This window comes from Pipistrellus hanaki (assembly GCF_964339955.1).
Source record: "Pipistrellus hanaki genome assembly, chromosome: 2".
Lineage (NCBI taxonomy): Eukaryota > Metazoa > Chordata > Mammalia > Chiroptera > Vespertilionidae > Pipistrellus > Pipistrellus hanaki.
In genome coordinates, this window is record NC_140504.1 from 121,614,840 (window position 1) to 121,634,208 (window position 19,369).

The following is a 19,369-nucleotide window of genomic DNA, read 5'->3' on the forward strand; positions in this document are numbered from 1 at the left end:
CATCTCTTAGTTGATAACATCCATTCCCCACCTCTTTCTTACTAAGAATTCTTCTTCTCTCACCCACCACCCTTAATCTGGATTTCTTTAATTTATAGAGTTTATATGTTTATTTATCTCCCCTACAATGTGGAATGTATAACCCATAGGAGCCTGAGCATTGTCAGTGTTGTGATGTTATATTTCCAAAGCCTGGAATTGCTCCTGAAATAAGATAGGTAATTAATAAATAAATGTGGAAAATGGATGGATGAATGAATTAATGAAGGTGTACAGGGAGAGACTATAGAGTAAAATAAACAAACTAACAAACTTGAAATATAGTGAGAACCTAGCTAACAATTAAGGTTTCCTTTGAATACTCATGACAACAGTGATGGGGAATTGTTTGAAAACTAATCTCATGCTTTTATTCTGGGTTTAGTACAAGGTATGGCAATTATGTGATTTGTTTTTATCAAATAAGGCTTCCTGCCTGAAGGAGGCAAAGGGGAACAGATGGGTCTGGCCCCTTCCCTGAGGATGCACAGTTGGCCTCTGGACAATGGAATTCCAAGCCAAAGAGCCCTGGGAAGACAACTTAGGCAAGTGTGTATCATCATCCAGGCACCAGACCTTTCTGTGTGTGCTTCAATACTATGGAGTCAGGTCACTTCCTGTTCAGATGATGGTCTAAGGTTTTTTTTAGGATGGGAGCACAGAGAATAAATTGTAGTTATGACCACTCAGGGAGCAGAGCAGAGAATGAAGAAGAGTGAAAGAGAAGAAAATAGTGAAGCTAAGAAAGGATTTTAGAATAAGTATATGGTATGATATGGAAAAAACAGCCAGGAGAAATAGGAATGGGTACCTACAATCCACCCACTATTTGTCTTCTAGGGCATTATTCTTTCCTTCTTCTCTTTTTTTCTCCTACTTTGTATCCCCAACTAGAAGAGGAAACATAGCACTTGCTTGGATATTTTTCTTGCTGGATCACATGATACTTAAGCTACAATTTGAATTTTAGAAAATAAGACACTACACGTAACATCTGTCATAATGGTAGTGATAATAATGACTACTGATTGTTGAGTGCCTCCACTTACTAAGTTCAGTACAAGGTCCTTTCCATATGTTATCTCTAATATATCAGAATTATAAGGTGGAGATTATCCCAGTTTTACATATGAAGAAATAGACTTGGGAAATCTAAATGAATCTAGAACTTTTGTTGGTTGGAATTATTCCTCTTTGCTATTTTCTCTCTCAGGAGCTGGTGTGCAGTGTTGAGTGGAGTTGATAATTATTCTAAGCAGCAATGAATTAAAGGAAAGTAAAAAAAAAGCTATAAGAATTAGATTTTAATTATTATATTTTGGACAATGTAATAGTGTGTACTTTAATAAATTTCTGGCAGTTTGGAGCTAAGGGAATGAATGAAAATTTCAAAAACTTAATGAAAGCAGATAGAGTGGCAACAGGAGGGACTCATGTGCATATATATCATTCCCCCACACAGTCTTGCCTAAACCCATGTTAGAATGTCAATAGTATGTATGTAAAAGTGTGAATTATTAGACAAAAGTGTGAATTATTTTGGGGGGAAGGAGGTGAAGCATTAGAACTGCAGTAAGCTCTGAAAACAACAGAGAAAGAGAAAATCTCAAGGAGATTGTGAGGAAGTAAAGATTTGTTCTAAAACCAGCGCTTGATTACTCATCACCAAGGGGCCCAGAGTGAAGAAGGAGACATAAAAATGTAAGAAGCAAACAAACAAAAACAGCCATCTCAGAACCTTTTTTCAATTTCCTCCAGCAAGTCTGCTTGGAAGACTGTCACTTACATTTTATTTTCCTTCTGTGTCTTTCTTCTCCATTTCCTAATACAAAATGAACAGATAGAAGTAGCTCAAATTATTTTAGGACTCTATCATAGAATGATCAAGATTTGGTTGCTTGAAGTTTCGGGGGAGGGGAGGGCTTGGGGAAGGTTATTCTTTAATTTGTGTGTGTGGCTGAAGGCTGTCTGGCCTCTCAGGTGACCACATAAGAAGCTTGCTAATTCACCCATTAAAAGATTTGTCAAATAAACAGCCCACCACACATGAGCTACCTTAGGCTTCAGAAGAAAGAAGCCAAAACAAACAACAGCAGGGCCCATGGATTTGGGTCACTGGAATACAAAGAAAAGACATTTCTAAGGTGACCAGTTTGTATTATCTCTTCCCAGGCTGCTTGCTCTTGGCGTTGACTGCTATGAGGGCAAGCAGCCAGATGAAGTTCCTGGTTGAGAGGACCAAATCATTCACTCAACCTTATTTTTTAAAATGTTTTGAACCTTTCATTTGTCAACCATAGCTGACTTCCTCTATAATTCTGAAAGCTGGGTCTGAAGGGAGTTTATAGCAACTCTGAAGAGTCTCAGGTTAACTAGATTATAATTAACTTTGCTATTACTTTGAATATGAAAGAAATGCTTTTGTTAATATAGCTGATAAGTCCTTGCCAGCAGGGGCTGAATAACCCAGAAGCCCATAACATCTGAGCTTTCACCTATTTCAGGTCTTATCAAACTGTAGTGTAACCATCTGTTAATCTGTTTTCTACTCAGCAGTGAGCTCCTGAAGTCTTACCCAGCACCTAGCATGGTTCTTGGCAAATAGTAGGAGTTTAACAAATATTTGTTGAGTAAATTGAATGAGATTGGGCAGATTCCCATGATGTCAGCCCATGAGATCTGTTTCATGAGGTAGCTCAACTCAGCAGCTCCCCTGGGGCATTCTAGAAGGATGAGTGAATACCTTGGGGGCCTCTCATTTATTCCTATATCTGCAGAATACTGTTTGCTTAGGGGATGAATGAAAGTCTGTATTGCTCAAGAAGTGTGTGTGTGATAACCTTTTAGGATAGTTCCACCCCATCCACAGCTTGGAAGGCCCTCAGGAGCTCCGGGATTTGTCAGATAGATGCCTGGCTTTTGCTGAAAACCTCCAGAGGAACGGAATGGGGGCACTTTCTACAGGCCACGCTAAGCTGCTAGCAACAGCTCAATGACTTAAAGAGGTGGCCACTGGGCAAAAAGGTCAAAACCTGTTAGCCAGTTTGGGGACAGAAATAATAAGAGTAGAAGGGGTGGGATTAGCAATATTACTTTATAATGGCAAGAAACCACCCAAAAAGCTCTTGGCCTACTATTGATAATGACAAAAATAGGACATGATAAAACAAATAATAAAATAAAGACATAAATGAGTAGTTTAATGGGAAAAAAAGAGGCCCACCCTCATAAATGTATCTTATCTAAGGACATTCATAAAAATAGATTCAGTATAGATTTGAATTAAATATGAAAACTGCAAACATGAGATAAAAGAAAATATAAGAGGATCATTTTATCTGATCTCTTGAAAGGGAAGTGATTTCTAAGCACAAAAGCAAAAACCAATTTACTAAACAGCATCTTAATTGTGTTATATTTGAATACATAAAGAAAACTTTATTTTTTTCTTTAAGACTTTATTTCCATATTTTAAACATGTATAATTGTTGAAATTGGAACAAAATAAAAGCATTTTTTAAAAAAAATAATTAAACAAAAGTGGAAAAGGTATGCATTTATTCAGTCACATCTCACACCAAGCAAAACATCACCTTACTTTTCCCCTTAAGCAGAAGTCTTTTTTTTTTTTTTTTTGTGCTCGCTATTAAATTTACAACCTATCTTTAAAATAATGTAATAAACACATATGTAGATGACTAAGGAAGGCTGATAAAATACACAGTACAATTTATCTTTGGTCCTAGGTCTCAATGAGAAATGATGTATAGTCCTAGATGCCCTTTCCTAATTATCCCAATGTCCAAGTATTTTGTCTTGAGAAAAATTTATGCTTTCACTGGATCTAACATCTTATATTTTTATACTTGCTTCTATCTCTTTCTTAGAATGGCATTCTAAATATCTCACAGTGGATACTGGCTACCCATATTCCCAACCTCAAGACCCATTTGGCTCATACACACATAATATACTTCTTTTACCATTGCTATACCTGGAACATCTATTGCACTTTACACTTTACATTGTTTTGTTTTTTTTTTTTTTTTTTTTTTAAATCAATCTTTATTGTTCATATTATTACAAAGGTTCCTCATTTCTTCCCCCCTCCACCAGGTTCCCACCCCACCCTCTGCCCCCTCCCCATCCCCCATTGTCCTCATCCATAGGTGCACAGTTTATGTTCAGTCTCTTCCTCCCTCCCTCTCCCCGATAGTAAATCCCTTTTCAGATAGTAAATCTGTTACTTAGCATTTTCTCATATCAATAATACCTCCACATGCCCAATGATACTTCACACAAAAGACATTTCCAAATAGGTCAACCAGCCTCATCCAGGCCCCACCCAAGGCACTCACAGATCAACACCCCAGCGCTATACTAACTCAACACATCCAGATCTAAGCCTTCATCACTTGATTCAGCAGACCCTCAAGTTCCCACAAAAGTTTCCAGCCATGTCTGAGAGGCAGCCGTGGGCAGGGACAGGCGAGGAGCGAGCTGTTTCGGGCCTGGCTGCTCCGGGCCTGGCCTCTGTTGCTCTGGTTCGTTCCACAACCAGCTGCTCCGGGTCTGGTCACTGCCGCTCCCGACCTAGTTGCTCTGGACTTGGCTGTTGCTGCTACAGGCCTGGCCGCACCCGACCCGGCTGCTCTGGGACCGGTTGCTCCGGTCCCGGCCGCTCCGGGCCTGGCCGCTCCCAGCCTGACAGCCGCTGCTCCGGGCCTGGCTGCTCCCAGCCTGGCAGCCATTGCTCCTGGCCTGGCCGCACCAGACCCTGCTGCTCCGGGCCTGGCCGCTCCCAGCCTGGCAGCCGCTGCTCCGGGCCTGGCCGCTCCCAGCCTGGCAGCCGCTGCTCCGGGCCTGGCCGCACCAGACCCTGCTGCTCCGGGCCTGGCCGCTCCCAGCCTGGCAGCTGCTGCTCCGGGCCTGGCCGCACCAGACCCGGCTGCTCCGGGCCTGGCCGCTCCCAGCCTGGCAGTCGCTGCTCCGGGCCTGGCCGCTCCTAGCCTGGCAGCTGCTGCTCCGGGCCTGGCCGCACCAGACCTGGCTGCTCCGGGCCTGGTCGCTCCCAGCCTGGCAGCTGCTGCTCCGAGCCTGGCCGCTCCCAGCCTGGCAGTCGCTGCTCCGGGCCTGGCCGCACCAGACCCGGCTGCTCCGGGCCTGGCCGCTCCCAGCCTGGCAGCTGTTGCTCTGGGCCTGGCCGCTCCCAGCCTGGCAGCCGCTGCTCCAGGCCTGGCCACACCAGACCCAGCTGCTCCGGGCCTGGCCGCTCCCAGCCTGGCCGCCGCTGCTCCAGGCCTGGCTCTGCTTGGACTTTTTCCCATTTAACAAACTCTACTCATTTTTTAAGAACCAACTCAAAAAATGATTTCATATATTATCAAGCCTTTCCTAATGCCCTGTGTTAGAGGATACCTCCTCTCCATTCACTTCTGCAAATATTGCCCCCACATGTCGACTGTCTCACTTTATCACATTACACCCATAGCAGAGTGTGTGTTTATACCTCTGAGCTAGCACAGGCGGGTACAGAAACCATGTCTAATTCCTGTCACTTTCAGCTTTTTATCTCTAATACCTTGCACAGTGCCTGAAATAGATGAACACTTGTTTTATGAATGCATGTGTGCACATATGCCTTGAATGAATGAATAAATGGCATAGTGAATGATAAAATAAAAGCTGGTTGTTACATTCCTTTATGAAATAGTCTTTAATTCTTTAAGTATCAAACCATTCCTTAGCATTTTGGCCTCTCAGGGAAATAATTCTCACTTCAAGTCACATTTGTTTTATGTCTCATTTTTTTTAACTTCTTATATATTGAAATCTGCTATATCTGGTGTTAGAAACATATGATTTACCATAAAATATTCATGAAAAGGTCAAAGAAAACTGGGTTCTAGTTCATGTTATTGTATATTTAAAGGTTCAGGTATTTCCAGTTATTTGGAAGTGAATAATAAAGCTATTGAGGTTTCTCTTATTTGTCTGGTTTATTTTATTTATTTATTTATTTATTTATTTATTTATTTATTTATTTACTTATTTACTTATTTATTTATTTTATTCCTATGACAATTATCACATTACTCTTGTGATTCCAAAGAGTAACCAGAAAGCTCCCAGCGTAGGCAGCTATCATGTTTTTAGTGAATAATTTATTTACTTAACCACAGAAATTAGTCCACTCTATGCTAATATACTGCTAGATTTGCTTCCTTTCTGGAAGGCCAATCAAAACTTGTTGCAAGTGTAAGGACATGTGAAGTGAAGGGTCAGCCTGAAAGGCTCGGTTTATTAGCTGGTGACCATGGCCTTTTATTGAGGGTGATCATGGCCTAGACATTGTGCCAAGTACTTGTTATCTGTTATATTCAGTGTTCCGTGCATTACGCTTAGTATTATTACTATTATTAATTTATCATTTTCACAGATAATAAAAGAGAATCTATGAGAAATTAAATCATTTGCCATAGCTTACATAACCAGCACATACAAAAAGGTACAGCCAAAGTTCTGCAGGTTCCAAAGCCCTGTTCTCTTCACTGAATCCTGTTACTTCATGAGAGTAGACCTTTAGTAAGTCAACAGGGCATGATAATGGGTTTTTATGAGTCCTTCAATGCTCCTTAAAATACTGCATGCACCATGAAAAAGCAAGAACTCTGGACAGCCAGGGTTGCTCTCAGGCAGGCTGATTAACTGAGCTTCTCTAGGTTACTCCCTCAGGAGAAGCAGGTGTGAGCTGGTGCCTGTCTTACCTAAGGTTACCTGCATAGAAGTGGGCGAGGACTGTCCCATTCTGCAGTTAACTCACGGTTTTTGTTTTTTCTCTCAGCCCAGATTTCCCAAGTGTCCCATTTTCACAGACTATCGTTCCATCTTCGCTGCTTTCATAGGTTCCTTTCCTGAATGTTTGTTCTTTTGCTTATTTGGGATGAAATGAGGAAAGACCATGTCCAGACTTTCCATGTGGGTCAGAGAGAGTAAAGTGACCCCTTCCCCTGAGGAATCCTTCAGGGTAAAGCCTGGCTGAGAATTAACATGATTTCACACGCCTACTGACAAACATACAAATAAAGATGTTTTAATAGTAGTTATAACAACAACAACAACAAAAAGCTTCTGTAGTCTCACAGCCCTGCTGACCTCAAACCTGGAAGAATCCAGAAACAATCCTTGAAGCTGGGGCAGGCAACTAAATTTCACCAGCTCAGGGCCATAAAGATAACTCTAAACACAGCAGGGAAGAATGTAGGGATTATCTCTGGACTTTTATCCCATGCCCCTCACCTGAGCAGTGTTGTGGTATCAGTTACCCCCTGATAAGGGCTTTCCCTTATCACTTTCCTATGGGGAAAATTTACCTTTTGACAGATGAAGTGGGAATTCCACCAGTACTGATTTAGTGTTGAATGTTATTTCCTCCTGTGTGGTTCTATTTTATATATTCTTCTCTTTCCAGTTAGAATTGATGAATTACTTAATCAAACAATTATTTTATGAGACCTCTTCCATTCCAGACACTGTCAAATGTAAACTCTGGCTACCCAAACACATTTTATTGACCTTCTTCACCTAGGTAGCTCCTAGCATGAGTCACACAACACCCCCAGGGGTTCTCAACCTTTCTAATGCCATGACCCTCTAATACAGTTCCTCATGTTGTGGTGACTCCCAACCATAAACTTATTTTCATTGCTACTTCATAACTGTAATTTTGCTACTGTTATGAATCATACTGTAAATATCTGTGTTTTCCAATGGTCTTAAGCGACCCTTCCAGCAGTTCTCAACCTAGGGAGGAAGTGAGGAAAGGAGAAGGAATCCCAAAAGCTGGACACAGCAGAGGAGGCTGTATCTGCAGAGATCAGGGATACTGAGCTGAGAGTGAGGCTTTGAAGCATAAGAGGTTTATAAGCAGCAGTAGGTTTATAAGAGCAAGTCAGGAATAGACCACATGGAGCCTTGGTTTTTAGATGAGTTGAACAATCATTTTACAAGTATTTTTTGAACACCTATTTTATTCTAAGGATACAAAGATAAACTAGGTAAGAGCTTTACCATTAAGAATCTTATAAACAGGTGTCCCCCTTTCTACCTAGAATGATAGCTAGAACTTTGCCCTTCTTGGCTATGTGCCTAATAGATGGATCTGTCCTCAACAGGAATCAGAACAAAACAAATTCAAGGTTCCTGGCCTAGGAGGGGTGGACTATAACCCAAAATATAAGAATTGAGCTGAAAGGCAACTTATTCCAACCCTTTTGTTTCACAAATAAGGGAACTGATGCCCGGAGATGCAGTGGCTCACCCATGGTCACAGTGTAGCAGAACCCACCAGGGACTGGAGACACCTTCCCATGTGCTTCTTCTCACGGGCTCTTGGGCATTACTGAGTCTAAGACCTCCGCAGGAAATTTTCCATAATTGGGAATGGAGGAGAGTATCAGGGACTAAGAGAGGAGCTGAGTAGATGCTAAGGGCTGGGGGACCCTTGCACGTTGCCATGGAAAATGTCTAGATTTAAGTCACACACTCACGTGGAGCCAGGATGAAGGCCTTTTTACTGCTCTCAAGTCCTGTCTCCTCTTGGATTTGGTGTTGGTGACCTCTGTGCAGGCCAGAGGACTCCGGCATTCAGTGTTACCTGGTGTTGATGAGAGAGGGATAGAGGGTTACAAAGGCTCTGCTCTTGTCTGGAGAGGGCTGACTTTCTGTTTGTCTCTGGCCCCATCAGTGGGAGGCCCACTCATCAGTGATAAATGGAAACTTGGGAAGATCAAAGGTTCATCAGGATGCAGCTCATCCGGTGATTTATCAGCTGTTTGGTTTTGTCTATGGAGACAGAAAGGGCAGTTCTGCTTGAGGTGCCACCAAAATGCTGCCTGCGTGGCCCTGGAGCCAAGGAGGCTAGGTGTCCGGACTTGCCCCATGAGGGCCATTAGTCAGTGATGTCAGTCATCCTGGCACCTGGTTTACTTGCTCATTTGGCACATGGGAAGAAAGCATCCTACTGGTGATAATTTGGATGGACCAACCTGACCTTTCTCAGTCAGCCCAGCAGGGAGCCTGCCACCCTCCTGTGGAGAAGCTCAATCACTGGAATTCAACTTCAAGACAGAAGAATGGGGAGGGGGGGGGCAGGTTTGTTCCTCAGGGCTGTGGGTCTGCCAAGCCCCACAGCTGAAGTGGGTAAGCCAGAACTTTCCATTTCTCACTTTCTCTAATTGCACAGGGCCCAACTTAGTGTTGTCCTGAGAACTGTTAAGCAGGCTGTTATACTGGTGGTACCATGACCTGGGCTCCATGACCCTAGCCTTTCCTACTCCTCTCTACACCATGAATTTACTGTGCGAGCCCCACCATGAATTTACTGTGTCATCTTGAACAAGCCGACTGTCTCTGGCACTGGACTTCCCATACATCAATAACTGACCATTGCCCAGCCCCCACTGCATATCAGAAATCCTGGGAGGTTTACCTACAGGATGTTTCTGAAATTCCATGCCAAGCAATTGTGAATTAATGCTACCAGGTGGGCCCAGGTATCTGAATTGTTAACTAACTCCCAAAATGATATTTTATTATATTCATTTTGCTTCCTTAAATCCATGTCAGGGGAGTAAATAGAAACATTTCATTTAATACTATGTCCTGTAATATATTGTGCTGATTCTGAATTATTTCACTCACATAATGCTAGTCTGCTTTGTGCTTTGTCTAGCATGCAAGTTCCATATGAGCAAGCATTTATATATATATATATATATATATATATATATATATATATATATATATATATATATATATTACAGGCCTAGTGCACAAAATTCATGAAGGAGGGGCCCAGTGCACAAAATTTATGAAGGGGGGTTCCTCAGCCTGGCCTGCACCCTCTCGTAATCTGGGACTCCTCAGGGGATGTCTGATTGCTGGTTTAGGCTTGATCACTCACCTGCCTGCCTCATTGCCCCTAACTGCTTCTGCCTGCCTGCCTGCCTGATTGTCCCTAATCACCTCTGCCTTGGCCCCTGCTACCATGGCTTCAATGGGAAGGTCCTCTGGAAGGATGTCCAGAAAGTTGTTTGGCTGTCCAGTCTAATTAGCATATTATGCATCTAATAAAAGAGTAATATGCAAATTGACCATCACTCCAACACAGAAGATGGCTTCCCCCATGTGGTCAAAGATATCTGCCCCCCTTTGGACACAAGATGGCCACCACAAGATGGCCGACAGGAGAAGGCAGTTGGGAGAGATCAGGTCTGTAAGGGAGGGCAGTTGTGGGTTATCAGGCTAGCAGGGGAGGGGAGTTGGGAGGGACCAGGTAGCCTAAGACCATCATAATATTACTAACCTAATATTGTATGTAAACTCTAATTGAAATATATATATATATATATATATATATATATATATATATATATATATGTATATATATATATATATAGTAGCCCTGCAAAAGTATCCATGCACTAGTAGCTCTCTGTTGCCCTCCTGTAGCTCTCTGCCCGCTGCCCCGCCCTCCTGTAGCTTCCCCCTACCTCTCCTCCATTCCTCCTTCCCCCTCATAGCTTGCTGCCCTGTCCCCTCCTATAGCTCTCTGCTGCCCACTTGTAGTGCACTGCTCCATCCTCCTGCAGATCTGTGATCTGGCCGTAATTCGGTCGGTCATTACACCTTATGGGGTAACAGATAATTAGCATATTCCTCTCTTATTGTATAGGATAAAAGAAAAGGCTCTGCCACTAGCAAGTTCTTCCTAAACTTAACTATTTCCCACCCTGGCCACCAATGGGAAGGTTCAGCAAGACTTTGGAATGACTCAGGGAGGCTGCATGGAGAAGGAGGAGTGTCCATCTGTCCATTCTTTCCTAGACTTATATCTGATGTGAAAATCATCAATCCTAGCCTTTCCTCTCTGTGTGCCTACTGCCACTCTTTCCAGGATAAAGCTGTGAAGACTGCCAATCTTCATTCCAGTTTTCCTCAGCAGCTTTCACAAATATAATGTGAATTCATTTATTCATTCCATGTTAATTGTATCAGGCACTGGGCACATGCTGCAGTTGCAGAAATGAAGGAGAAGCAGTTCCTGTCCTCAAACCCGCACCGTCAAGGGGACCAGTAAATTTTAGGATATGATATGCAATTTTAGGATAGGATATGAACCATCTATTGGTTGTCACAGGTTTAGTGAGCCTGTGACCCAAGAGAAAGAAAACATCACTATGGAATGTGGAAAAATGGCTCCTGAGGCACCAAGGAAGGGGCTCTTGGTGAGAGAGGAGGGGCTCTGGGAAGAGGGTGGCATCGTTTTAGCTGGGGAAGTGATGCAAAAGGAGGCTTTGGAAAGGGGCACACCATGAATTGTCTAAAGAGTTTGTACTTTATCCTATCCTAGAGCAGCAGTCCTATTTTGTTTGTTTTTTAATTTTTAAAATAAGTACAGGACTGACAAACTTGTATTTTATTTCCCTCTCCTTTTAACCTAAAAGTTAAATGCTCAGCATTTTCTACCATCCTTGTCCTGTGTGGGATTGGATGCCCGTGGGTGCCATCTCCTCACCACTCTCCCTCTAGTAATAAGGAAATCCAGAGGCACACTATGTGAACTTTAGGTTCTTCAAATGCCAGCTGAACAAATTAATCTTTATCTTCCACAATTACACCAGGGCTCCTACACTTCTCACCGCTTTTGGTGACTGCCACACTGTCTCATTAAATAACTGGTTCCACCAGCTGAAATATATTACAGCATCTCATCTGTCCCAATGTGGTTTATCTGGTAGTCTTAACCACACCAAAGAGAGTAAGAATATTTCCTGATATATAAAGTCAATGCCATTAAATGCATGCTCTAGATATTGTAGGGATGTATTTAGTTATTCAGTTCTTTACTTGGAGGCTGATCTGCTTATCTCAAACAAAACTGGGACAAGCCTGAAATTTTCCATTTCAGCCCAGTGTAGATTAGAACTAACAGCTAAGAGTGAGAGAGAGAACAATTCCATAGTTAGCAGGTGAGAAGGAAAACTCAAAAGGCACAGCCACCTGCTGCTACCAAGGAGAGAGACCAAAGGTCTCATTCTCTCTGTGGCCATGGGAGCATTTCTGTAGTGGGACAAAAAGTTTCATTGTTCCAATGAAACAACCATTTCAATAGCCATCATGTAAAGGCTACTCACTTTTGTTGTACTCTGTTTAATAAGATAGAAAGCCGAAACCGGTTTGGCTCAATGGATAGAGCGTCAGCTTGGAGACTGAAAGGTCCCAGGTTCGATTCCGGTCAAGGGCATGTACCTTGGTTGCGGGCATATCCCCAGTAGGGGGTGTGCAAGAGGCAGCTGATCGATGACTCTCTCTCATCGATGTTTCTAACTTTCTATCTCTCTCCCTTCCTCTCTGTACAAAATCAATAAAATGTGTATTTTAAAAAAATAATAAGATAGAAAGATATGCAATATACTTCAGGAAAAAAAAATTCCATCAAAATGATGACAATATAAGAATGTTGCTAAATCTGGGAAAACACTTCAGTTGTTTAGAAATTTCATTTACAAGGACTTATATTGTATGGGTGAATAAAACACTTCTGTGTTTGTGAATTACATGGAATTGGTACCAGTTATAATAGATCATATAGCTGAAATGGCCTTTACAGCTAACCTTACAAATGGACTTTGAACCCTCTCCATTCCCATAGTCTCAACTCCGCTCCAAGGATAACAAAGTACTTAGAAAGGGCTCCTTTACCCTATTTACCCTGAGGACAAGGGACACTCATTGAGGCTGACTCAAGGATCTTTCGCAACAGCTGGGAGAAGACTCCGGTTCCTCCCTGCTCCTCAGGACTGAACTGGAAACAGTTGTGTTTCCAGGTTGGCTTTCCAGCAGTACCTGTTCTTACATGAAGGGGCTATCACAAGTGGATTGATTCCACACATATATTAGCATCTGGTGAGAGTCTGCTGTGCCTCTGATCAATGCAGCTTTGAGCAGTGAGGTATTGGCGCAGTGTTTGGTGGAGGTGAGATTCTGACACTTGAGGCTGAGTAGGGCTGTGATCATTGCTTGGTAGCCTGGAAGCTTAAAATTCAGGGTGGGGTGGGTGGAGTGGAGTAAAAAACTCTCTAGGAACTATTTTCAGTCCTTTGAAAACAATTTACATGGGCAAAAAGCCTTCAAGTTGCGTAGCTTGTGTGGCTCAGTGGTTGAGCATTGACCTATAAACCAGGAGGCCATGGTTGGATTCCAAGTCAGGGCACATGCCAGAGGTTGCAGACTCAGTCCCCAATAGGGGGCGTGCAGGAGGCAGCCTATCCATTATTCTCTCCTGTCATGTTTCTCTTCCTCTTTCCCTCTCCCCTCCTCTCTGAAAGCTATACAAATACAGATACTTTTTTAAAAGCCCTCAAATTCTATTCTCTTTGAGTAATCAATTATTCTCTACAATTTACAAAATGCTTTCTGATACACTATCTTTCCCCACACACACACACTTCCCAGAGCTTCTTAAAACCTCCACTTTTATCTTGCTTTGGCACCTTATGAGAAAACACATTAGAAAGTATGGCAAGTCCAAGTTTCTTTTCATTCAATTGACTAAAGGGAAGCCTCTTCATGGCATAGCGTGGTTTTCTGGTCTCCTGCTTAAAAAAAAAAAAAAAAAATCAAAAGGGGAAATGAAATTATTATTTTCCTTTTTCATGTTTACTTACATCTTTCAAATTCTTTCATATTGCTTTTGTTTTTTATTTTTTATTTATTTATTTTTATTTACTTATTTATTTAATATATTTTATTGATTTTTCACAGAGAGGAAGAGAGAGGGATAGAGAGTTAGAATCATCGATGAGAGAGAATCATCCATCAGCTGCCTCTTCCACACCCCCTACTGGGGATGTGCCCGCACCAAGGTACATGCCCTTGACAGGAATTGAACCTGCGACCTTTCAGTCCGCAGGTCGATGCTCTATCCACTGAGCCAAACCCGTCCCGGCTCATGTTGCTTTTGACCATCGGAGTGCTAAGTGGTGTTCAAACACTCATGCTCAAGTCAGGGTTTTGTGTTAGGTTTGTTCAGGGGACCCCTGTTTCCTGGACTTGCTTTGAATGGAATGACAGCAGCTCACACTGGAGAGCATGAAAGACCACCCTCAGGCCTTGTAACATATTCATGCTTGTCTTCCTGGGCCACAGCAGGAAGCTGACATACCTCTCTCTGTTGTTGCCTCTCTCACAGGTGGGAGGGCACACTTTAAAGTGTGAACCGTTAGGGCACATGGAGACAAGATTTAGTATGCAGGACAGTAATGAATTGCAACTCCCAGGACTAGAATGTGCCCGTCTCACTCCTTGTAGAGTTGTTAGAATTAACCTCCAAACCAGAAAACTTGCAGAGGTCATCTATGAGGTTCTGGATGTAATGTCAAGTTCCGTGCTTCTTGTCACTTTATACAACAGTGGCTCCCTTGAGAAATAGCATGGTTAGGGTTATTAGATGCAGTGTGTTAGCTATTCCCCCCGGGTATTGTCTGAAGCAAGAGTAGGAAGAATATCAGGAAAGTCCGTTTGCACCTGCTCTTTACTGAAATGTTTTCTATGTGCATTTATTCTGATTTCGGTGCGTTTGAAAAGGGTGGTGAGACAGCCAGCTGCAGCTGTGGAGATTCCTGAGGGCTTTGTTGCAATCGGTTCCATTGTGTGAAAAGATAACGTCAGTCACACTTCTTGTGGCTGATCACAGTTTTAGCTGCTAATACATTTCCAGTAGGGGTGGGGAGGAGAGACTGTATAGCGTCTGTGGTATGAATGCAACCTTCCTGACATTTACCACCTCAGCAGGCTGTGGATCTGGATGGACTCTTTATTTGCCTTTCACCTGCCTTGCTAGGCTCCCAGCTGGCTGGTATTTCCACCTCCAGGTTGTCCATGAAGCTGGGGGTGTGTTTGGTTTTTCACTGATTGGAACTAATCATTAACTCTATGGGATCGGTTATTGTTTTATGTTAATAGCATTGTAGGGAGCTTTGAGATGTTGAGGCCTGATAAGACCCAGGGCTGTTCTCCTGGGGGCTCCGGGAATGGCACCCTGACCCTAAACTGGGACTGACTTAATTTCCTCAGGAGGAAATGGTTCCCACTGAGGGCTGGGAGAGCACCCTGGCTTCAGTCTGGCTTCCGGATCTAATACCAGGAACCTCAAGCAGCCAGAATCCTTTAGGCAGGAGGTTCAGGTTTCACAGGGAGCTGTCCAATTTGTCATGTATAATTTGGACCACTCCTATGGGCTGCCCGAGGACACCCGGCAACCTGTTGTGCAACCTGCTTGTTGTGCAGAGTTAGGGAAAGAACAGTTCTAGAAAGACATCCAAAGTCAGTTAGCTGAAGCTATGTCTTGAGAATTCCTTTGGGGTGTATACCACATAGACTCCGGGAGGCAGAGAGAGGGGTTAGGGGAGAACAATGTGGTGAAGGAGGGCTAAAGTGGGAGACAGATGCCCCACTTTGGCCCTTGAGTAGTTAGCACTTTTTAGCACAGCACCCAGGCTCATGGAACTCTCCTTGTTGCAATCATTGACAGTCTGAGGGAGGTGAACAGGACTGAATTGGAAGCTTGATGCTCTGAGTGTGCATGCCACTTTGGATATACAACAAAGATCTTTGTCTGGTTAGTTTCAACATTTCTAAGACTTTAATATGAAGTATATAATATGAAAGCCATCAGACTGGCAATATGAAACTATGCCCCTTTTCATGGCCTAGGCCCCACATTTTGTCATCTACCTCTATCTTTAGTTGCTCAGGGGCTTCTTTTCACCTCTACAAGCAATCCTGACCCCCAAACAAAGCCTGCTTATGGGATACAGCCTAAACCAAGACCATTCACACTGAAAAGGCCAGCATGTACTTCTTTCAGTAATATTGGCATAATTACTATCCTCATTAGGGGAAAAAGCTCTAGATCAGAGATAAACCTACCTAACAGAATACTTTTGAGAGAAGTGGAACAAGCATTTATTGAGTGCCTACTATGTCACAGGGATCATGCTGTACCCATTATTTGATCTGATCTTCAAAACAATTCTCTGAGGTAGCAGATTTATTCATTTACCCAAAGAGGAAAATGACAGTAACCACTTTAAAGCTATGTAATAGTTTTGGCTTAAAATGGCTTCAGACTAAATTGTGAGAGTCCTGGTCCATCAGAACTCAGGATTACATGGAGGTGTCTCAGAGCTCCTCCCAGGATCCAGGGGAAGCTAAGCAGTGAGGAGAGAAGATCCAGGCCTTTCTCCTCAGCTTCTCCAGAGCAGTGCCACTTGCATATATTTTAAATATTGGATTTCAGAAAAGCTTCCATATTGAGTTCAATTAAAATAAAATCCTATATAATAAAGAGGTAATATGCAAATTAACCCTCACACCTTCATAAGATGGCTGCCTACAACCCAGGCTGGCAGGGGGGTTAGTGATGGATGATCAAAGGACTGAACAAGCAGGCTGAATGGGGGGGTGGGGGGGTTGGGCATGAGGGGCAACCAGGCCAGTGGGAGTGGGGGCAGTTCAGGGTGGCCAGGCTGGCAAGGGGACCAGTTAGGGATGACTAGGCCGGCAGAGTGGAGCAGTTAGGGGCAACCAGGCTGGCAGGGGAGGGGGCGGGGGGAGTAAGGGGTGATCAGGCAGGCAGGCAGGCAGGTGAGTGATTAGGAGCCAGGGTCCAGGATTGTGAGAGGGATGTCTGACTGCCAGCTTAGGTCCGATCCCGGGATGGAGCTTAAACCAGCAGTCAAATATCCTCCAAGGGGTCCTGGATTGGAGAGGGTGCAGGCTGGGCTGAGGGGACCTCCCCCCAGCATTCCTGTATGCAGAATTTCATGCACTGGGCCTCTAGTTTTAAAATAACTTCTTTGGAAAGGGGATCTTTTAAAGGGATATAAGCAGAATATAAAATGGTCATATTCATTTTTTTAAATATATTTTATTGATTTTTCACAGAGAGGAAGGGAGAGGAATAGAGAATTAGAAACATCGATGAGGGAGATACATCGACCAGCTGCCTCCTGCACACACCCCCATCGGGGATGTGTCCACAACCAAGGTACATGCCCTTGACCGGAATCGAACCTGGGACCTTTCTATCCACTGAGCCAAACCAGTTTCTGCTGGTTATATTCATTTTTAATATATCAGCCTGGGGCTTTGTGAAGAATGGATGAAGCTACCAAACAATTCTCCAGGGGAGAGGCATAGAGGACCTGAACTCAGGCAGCAACAGAGAGCACGGAGACTAGAAAAGAGATGTGAGAAATTTCAAGGTCAGTTTCCTAGACCCTGATGACTCCAAGTGTGGTCATTGGACCAGCAGCCTCAGTATCACTTGGGGAATTGTGATAAATACAAATTCTCAGGCCCCACCCTGGATCTACTGGATCAGAATCTGAATTTTGACAAGATCCCCAGGGGATCCCATATGTCCCTTTGAAATTTCAGAAGCAGTGTCTAAGACAGCTTGCCTGGCAGGGTGGAAAGGATAAAGTCTATTCGGTGACCATGAGCCTATGTACAGACATCACAAACTAGGTAAGACCTTTCAGAAGAGTGTTCCGCCCTCAACAGCTTCTTGGTCATGGCATGGCTTTCTGGTGCCATGACCTCTACTTAAATGAGCTGGCAATGACATTAATTCTCTACTTTAGGCACACCACGGGAAGGCAGAGTTATTTGGAAAATACAATGATGCTGGGGGAAGTAGAAGACAGCAGGAAAGGCAGAAGAACAAATATGAGATGGATTGACTCCATAAAAGAAATCATAGGCATGAGTCTACAGGAGCTGAGCAGAGCTTTTGAGGACAAGATATTGTGGACATCACTCATTAACAGGGTTGCCAGGAGTCAAAGCGACTCATTGGCAGGTAACACACATTTGCTTTTGAATTACACTCTTTTCTGTTGGTACAGATTTTTTCAGGCACCCAGAACCATTTTCCCTGACTTTGGTGTCCACAGATATGCCTAGGCTAACTTTGCTTTCTTTTTTTCATTAGACACTTCCTTGTCTAATGTTTCTTCCTCTCAGGGCTTGCTAATTTAAGCTAAAATGCTGATGGCAATTAATACTCAGATATTATACTTTTTTTAAGACACATTTCAGTATTATCAGAACCTTAATTCAAAGCCATTGCAGCTGAGGGTGTTTCAAGCATCGAGTTAATGAGGAAACAGTTGGAGGTATGGGGGTCTTTGAGATCTCTAAACTAGACAGCATCATCTGTTGCTCTTCCTTGTGCTTCTGAAATTCTTGACCTGAAAGGACTGTGTTCTTTCATACCTGGAATGCAATGCCCCAGCTCCCCTGCCACCTCCAGACTGAGCTAGGTGCCCCACCTGTGTGGTCTCCTTCGGCATACTTTCATCACAGTGTGCTATCACACTACTCTAATTGTTGATTTACATGTTCCTCCCACACTTGCTTCTGTGTCTTTTCATCTTTATACCCTCAAAGCATAGCAGAATGTCTAGCTCATACTGAAGGCACAATAAATATTTGTTAAATGAGTCAATGAAAGAATATGTGACTGTAGATGAGGCTGGTTTGCGGGGGGTAGAGGGGATGGGTTTGGGACATCAACATAGCAGTGCATTGAGCAGTAGGAATGCATTTAGCAATAGAGATTAGAACTCATGAACTTCTAGACTTAGCCTGAGGTCAGGGAGCTACCCTGTAGTCTGACTTGGGTTTTGGATGTCTCTGAATTACTCTTAATATTATAGTGTGCCCTTCTGGCAAAATGTAAGCTGGAACCTTCCTCCCCACCTAAACTCTATGGGCAAGCACTGAAATCTGCTGCTCAGTGTTATTTACCTGAAGAAACTTGATATCGCTGACTGTAAACTGGGTTTGGTCACTTATTTTTACTTTTATGGGTGTTTTATTATTCGTTGCAGAGATATTTTTAGTTTGGCTTTGCTTATTGAATAGTTAAAGCTCCAGGAACAATAGACTTGCCCTTAGCATGAGTCCACTCAGACACCTCTGTTTGCAGAGGGATTCTCGGGCTTAAGAAATAATGCACTTTACACAGTCTCACTACCCCAAAAAATTCCGTGGCAGTACAAGGGATGTCAAAAACGCCAAAGCCAAAAATACTTTTGTTGTAGCTTCAAGCTTAAAGGATACATTCCTCCCCACTTTTACTTAAATAATCTTTATACAGAAAGAAAAAACAAAGGTCCCCGAGAGCAAAGAGTATGTGTGTACATGACCGGACAAATATGCATTTTTTTGTTTTTGTTGTTCTTTTCAATGATCCTTT